Source organism: Mobula hypostoma, chromosome 6, assembly GCF_963921235.1.
Source record: "Mobula hypostoma chromosome 6, sMobHyp1.1, whole genome shotgun sequence".
NCBI lineage: Eukaryota > Metazoa > Chordata > Chondrichthyes > Myliobatiformes > Myliobatidae > Mobula > Mobula hypostoma.
The window spans coordinates 171,428,728-171,434,727 of NC_086102.1; the positions used below are offsets into that span (position 1 = coordinate 171,428,728).

Sequence of the window (6,000 nt, forward strand, 5' to 3'; positions counted from 1 at the left end):
GTCTATTTTTGACAGGATGTATGGATTGAAAAGGTGCCTTTGCTGCTAGAAGATGCTGCAGTAATTTTACAAGGTCAAGGTTTTGACAGATCCTTGCCATTTGGAGCACATGGAGTGAAACTATGTGCTTCCATACCTGTTAATAAGATCCTTTCTAGAACGTAGGCTGCTTGAGGTTGTTAAACATGGATGCCGCCAACCAGTGGGGATTCAATTTGTTAGGTTTTTTTGTGGGACCACAAGGACCATAAGTGTGAAATTGACAACAATTCATCTCTTCATGGTGTGACGAGAATACACATAGATTAAGATGTTAGCTGTCCTGTGCTGGCACCAGTGGGATCAGCAGTTGGTCTGCCACCTGTCTTCAGGAGAGAGAGAGATAAGTAAAACAATTGAGCAGCATTTGGAGATGTTAATGAAGGGATGGGAGAGAGTAACGGAAGGAGAGCTGTCAAGATCGGCTCCCCCTTTGAACCCTGAACTGTTTGAAGTGATGGGCAGGCGATACCCCAGCAGGGGGATAAAAAGGGACAGGTTTGCTAAGGCAAGACACACGACACCCCGAGGTAACGAGACCCTGGAAGCAGTGCGTCTCCCACAAGTCGGTGGGAAGTTTTGGATGGCTGGTCGCGGGATCAAGCCATAGGGTGGAAAGGCACGATCGGCGGGAACCTGGTGTGTGTCCACCCTTGCCTGGGTGCCAGGTTCACCGCAGAGAAACGATCGTATCTGGAAACGGAGGGGGTCACGATCGGTGACCTCAGTTGACATCACAAAGGGCTCGCCCGAAAGCTGATTGCGAAGGTCTGTGTGGAAGCTGTTTGAATATTCATTCATTTTGCTCTCTCTCTCCTTCCCCCCATTGTCCATCTCCCACAGCAGCGATTACTGCGAACTGAATTGAACTAAATTGAACTGAACTTTGCGTCACTTTGCGTCATTTACCCCTAGACAACGATAGAGCTTGATTGATCCTGTTATTTTTATTCTGTGTACATGTGTGTTTATCATTGCTGAACTGTTGCATTTATTATCCTTTTGATTAGAGTACTGTGTTGCTTGTTTCTTTAATAAAACTTTCTTAGTTCTAGTAATCCAGACTCCAACTGAGTGATCCATTTCTGCTGGTTTGGCAACCCAGTTACGGGGTACGTAACAATGGATATCTGAAAACTTGCCCATGGATGTGCAGTACGCAGCCACATCATACACAGAAGATTTAGATGAGATCCTGAGCCAATTTCTGGCCTTGTTGTTGTGGAAGCTCCGCCTGGTTCTGATAGCTGTGTTTGATAAACTGCTGATGTTCACTGCCTAAATGCTTGTACAGAAGGACTGTTGGACTGGTAAAACCACAGCTGAGTATAAACCAAGATAGTTAAGAAATGGCGGGGGGGGGGGAATGTAAATGAACTTCGTTCACAATAGTAGTCATTCTAGATTGGGGCATCTTTTTTCTTCCATAATACAGCACTGTGCAAAAGTCTTAGGTACATATATATAGCTAAGGTGCCTAATATTTTTGCAGAGTACTGTATTTGTCAACGTGGAATGAAGAGTGAGTTTTTAAATTTGGCGGGGGTAAAGGATGCTGGGAATGGTGAGGGTTAAGTGTCGAGGGTGGCACAGGTGTTGACACACCCAACCCTGAGACACCGGGGCAGGGTTATTTGATTCCAAACAATTGGTTTTTTGATCATTACAGAATCTCTAATCATAAACAAGAGAAAATCAAAGCAACACACACAAAATGCTGGAGGAACTCAGTAGGTCAGGCGATATATATGGAAAAGAATGGACAGTCCAGATGAAGGGTCTCGTCCCGAAACATCGACTATTTACTCATTTCCATGATTGCTGCCTGGCCTGATAAGCTCTTCCAGCATTTTGTGTGAATTACAGAATGTCTCTTTGGTGCTTTCTGCTCCCTACCCTCTCCCTTTACCTTTTCCCAACCATTATTCCCCTCTCCCTACCCCTTCCCATTCTCAATCCACAATAGAGACCCAGTTCAGAATCAGATTTATCATCGCATGTCATGAAATGTTTTTTTTGTGGCAGCAGTGCAGTGTAATACATAAAATAACTACAGTATGTGTGAAAGTCTTAAGCACCCCAGCTATATAGATATGCCTAAGACTTTTGCAAAGACTGCTCAGCTTGCTCTGCCATTCAGTAAGATCATGACTGACCTGGCCATAAACTCATCTTCACTCTTTTCTCTATAACACTTAATTCCATATATTTAATGAAGTAACCTCTCATGTCTCCCTAAGCAAAAGCATTCCACAGATTTACTACTCTCTGGGTAGTATAATCCATTCCCCTGAATCTTGAGGCATGTTTCTTTTGGTGACTTTTTACTTTGATGCCTTCCTTTATTTCCATAATTATCCAAGGTTGACTCTCCCTTTATTGTCCTTGGTTTTAACTATGTCGAGTACACTGAAAAGTCCCTTTGAATGTCTTCCACTGTTCCTCAACTCTTCCCGCTCTATAGCCTGTGTTCCTGATATCCTTGGATATTCCGTCCCCAATAATCTCCACCCTGCAACCATGTTTTTGTAATGGCCATTAAATCATACTTTTTCATACTGATTTGTACCACAAGCACAGTGATTTTGTCTAAAGTACTGCAGGCAATGAGCTGACATGCCTTTACACTCATTGGTCTTTTAGAATCTAGTAACTTTTGTCTCGTTTGCATTTGACTTAGTAAATAGCAAAACCTGTTTTTACTTTAAGCTCATTAAAACAATCTGTGTTACTCCATAAATCAGAAAATAATTAACCTCAGCACTGAAACTGGTGTTTGTGGGGTTACATGCACCAAATAAGAACCCCTATCTTATCCTGTTTATTGCAAAATAAATGTGATAGTGTTACACAATTATTAAATATCATTCTATATTTTAAACTAGTCATTTATACTAGAGTTGAGCTTTTTGAAATATTTAAAATATAACATCTTGATGTGTTCTGGGATCTTTAAGTTCTCACTTGGATGCTACACAGCTAAGCCCTACCCTGTGTACATGCGTCCAGCCCCGCCTACATCCTCGGGCTTTCCTGTATTTCCTAGTAAATAATAAATGAACATATTGGAATTCTGAAACAAAGAGAAAAACACACCAAATTTATGTATTACTAAAATGAATACCTGTTTTCTCTTAGTCTATTAAAATTGCTTCTTTAAGATCCCAGTTAAGATGAAGGGTTAGATGTTGGTAGAATTTTCTGTAAATTTTCCTTCAAACTGCGGCAATCTGTAGAATGACAGCTCCGGTGTCATTTCGGATTCAGTTTCACATTTACCTTGGGCCTCTTTAAATGTATTTTCTGGCTTCTCCTCTCCTACACTCATCTGCTTTTTGTTCTTCCTGCTTTTGTCACCCTGCTTATGTTTTCTGGCTGTCCTTCCTCCCATAACTCTCGATTCTGGTTTTAATGGTATGTGTATTACTAATGTGAACTATAAAGCACGTCAGCCAGTCCTACTCTTCTGTATTAGTGGCTCAAGTATCACCCAGCTATGGCAGAGCCTTGTACAATATTTACAGGCAGCACATAAAATGCAATATATGAAACAAAATTTTGCAGAGAAAAGTTCATCAGAATGGGTTCGTAGGTTCAGGGGCAAGAATTTATGGTGAAGATACCCCAACTCCTTTGCCCCAAAGTTTGCATATCAGCTATGTACAAAGATTCAAAATTCAAAGAATATTAATTATCAATGTATGTATGCAGTATACAATACTGAGATTCGTTTTCCCCACAGACAGCAATGAAACAAAGAAAACCATGCAACCCATTCAAAGGAAAACATCAACCCCACCCCCCCCCCATGGGCTGCAAAAAGAAATGTGCAAAACAGCAACCAAAAAAAAAGAGTATAAAAACACAAAAACAAGAGTCCAGTCATATTCAGCTCAGTTCAGCGTTTGTTATCTGCAGGTCACCCTGATTCAAAGTCACCCAAAATAACAACAAAAAAGAGCAACCAGTGTTGTGGCTGTACAACTGCATATCAAATAAATAAAAGCATGCATGATGGAGATGGCTGTAACTGGTGTATTCACATTGCAGAGAGAGAGAGAGAGAACGGATCAATGTGCATGCATTGCCCATAATCAGTGCCAAGGAGAGTCATTGCTCTAAAAGAAATAGATCCATACATTAGACTTCCCCTTTAAATTAATGTAACATAAAACTGTAAGTGTAACAAAACATTCAATTTCCCTTTAACAAACCAAATTCAAATAAACATGCTTTCAGAATAACAGTCCATAACTAACTCCACTACTCTAAAGACTCAATCTAGTGAATGGCACTCTGTTTCTTTCAGGATAGTGCCTCTGGATGTGGAGTGGCATCAGGTTTGGTGGGAGTCTTGTCAAAGACAACTTTTTTATTGCAGGTGTCATGTTGCTGTTAGTGACATGATTATCACTGAGACGTAAGTCTGGTGACGGCAATGTGTCCGATTTGTTGGATGCAGTCAACTCAGGTGTGTTCTTTGGCTGAGCATCCACTATCTGGTCCATATAATGTCTCCATGTCTTAAGTCCAACATCCAGTGTGTACATCGGTGGTCCAGTTCTTGTAGTTATCTGACCAGATGCCCATGTCTTTTCTCGGTAATCACACTCTTGGACTTCCTATCCAACCTCGAAGCTCCTTGCTGATTTACTTGGCAACTGGCTAAACTGTTTATTCTGCACTTCCCCCCATGAACCTAGTTTCAGGGGGTCTACGCGCGATTATTGCGCATGAACACCACTGCAGGTGTTTGATTTGTCGTCACATGAACAGAGTCTTGATACACAAAAAGAAAATTGTCCACCTTGTGCTGTAGAGAAATGTCCTCCTTGTCGATCATAAACCTTTCACCTAACCCATTCATTACTGGGTGGCGAGGAGCTGACTTGAAATGGTTGATGTCATTTTTCTTCATGAACTCTCTGAACTTTTCTGATGTGTATTGTGGTGCGTTGTCACTCACAATTTGTTTGGGTAAAGATAATCCTGAGAGTAGAAACAGTCTTTTCTGATGTGGTTGACTTCATTGGTGTGACCCCAGGCCACTTCAAATGAACATCCACATCTATCAGAAACATAAAGTCCATAACAGGCCCAGCAAAGTCATTATGCCCTCATTGCCCTGGTGAAGACGGCCATTCCTATGAGTGTAATGGTGCCTGTTGGGGTGCAGTTTGAACTTTTTGGCATCCGAACTGCTTTTGGTCAAGTCTTCAATCTGTTTATCTGTTCCTGCCCACCACACATAGCTCTTCATCTTGACTATACCCAGGTGTCCTGCATGCAGATTCTCTAACATTCTGGTGCGTAGTTTAAAGGGAACCACAGTACAAGATCCACACATCAGGGTTCTTTGACGTACAGACAGTTGGTCTAGTATCACTGAGAACTCAGAAAACATAGGATTACCATGAGCTGGCCATCTTTGCATGGTGATGATATAGACTTTTGACAATGTCAGGTCATTCCTTGTCTCTCTTTCTATTTCAGATTTCGTTACCGGCAACTGGTCCACTAGTGCTGTGTTAAGCACCCCTGTTGAGCCACAGTATGAAGACTTTTCTTCTTCAGTTGCCAACAGTGGAAGGCGTGACAAGCCATCAGCATTGCTCTGTTGTTTGGTACCCTTGAAATCTATGTCATAAGAGTGGGCCCCTTGGAAAAGTGCCCAACGTAAACAGATAACAGTCATCACTGATTTCCTTCTTGGGATTGATAATGGATATAAGTGGCTGGTGGTCTGTCATGAGAGTAAACTTTATTCCATTGAGGTAGTGGTGGAACTTCTTTATTCCCCATAGTAGACTAAGGACCTCTCGGTCAAGCTGTGCATTGTTGTGTATTGCGCTTGTCAGTGATCTTGAAGCAAATGCAATCAGATGTTCAGATTCATCTTTCATAGTGTGTGGCTAAATGGCTCCAATACCACAAGAGGATGCATCGCACATGAGTCTGATG

The 6,000-nt window shown here is 41.7% G+C and overlaps 1 protein-coding gene across 1 annotated transcript in view; it reads left to right on the forward strand.

Moving 5' to 3' along the window:
- The window catches only part of arl6ip6 (ADP-ribosylation factor-like 6 interacting protein 6), a 42,195-nt gene extending 36,414 nt beyond the window's left edge, over positions 1-5,781 (forward strand). The window contains exon 7 of the transcript XR_010018461.1: positions 5,533-5,781. The gene's annotated coding sequence lies outside the window, so the exon portion shown is untranslated. The remainder of the gene's footprint in view (positions 1-5,532) is intronic.
- Positions 5,782-6,000: the final 219 nt, after the last annotated feature.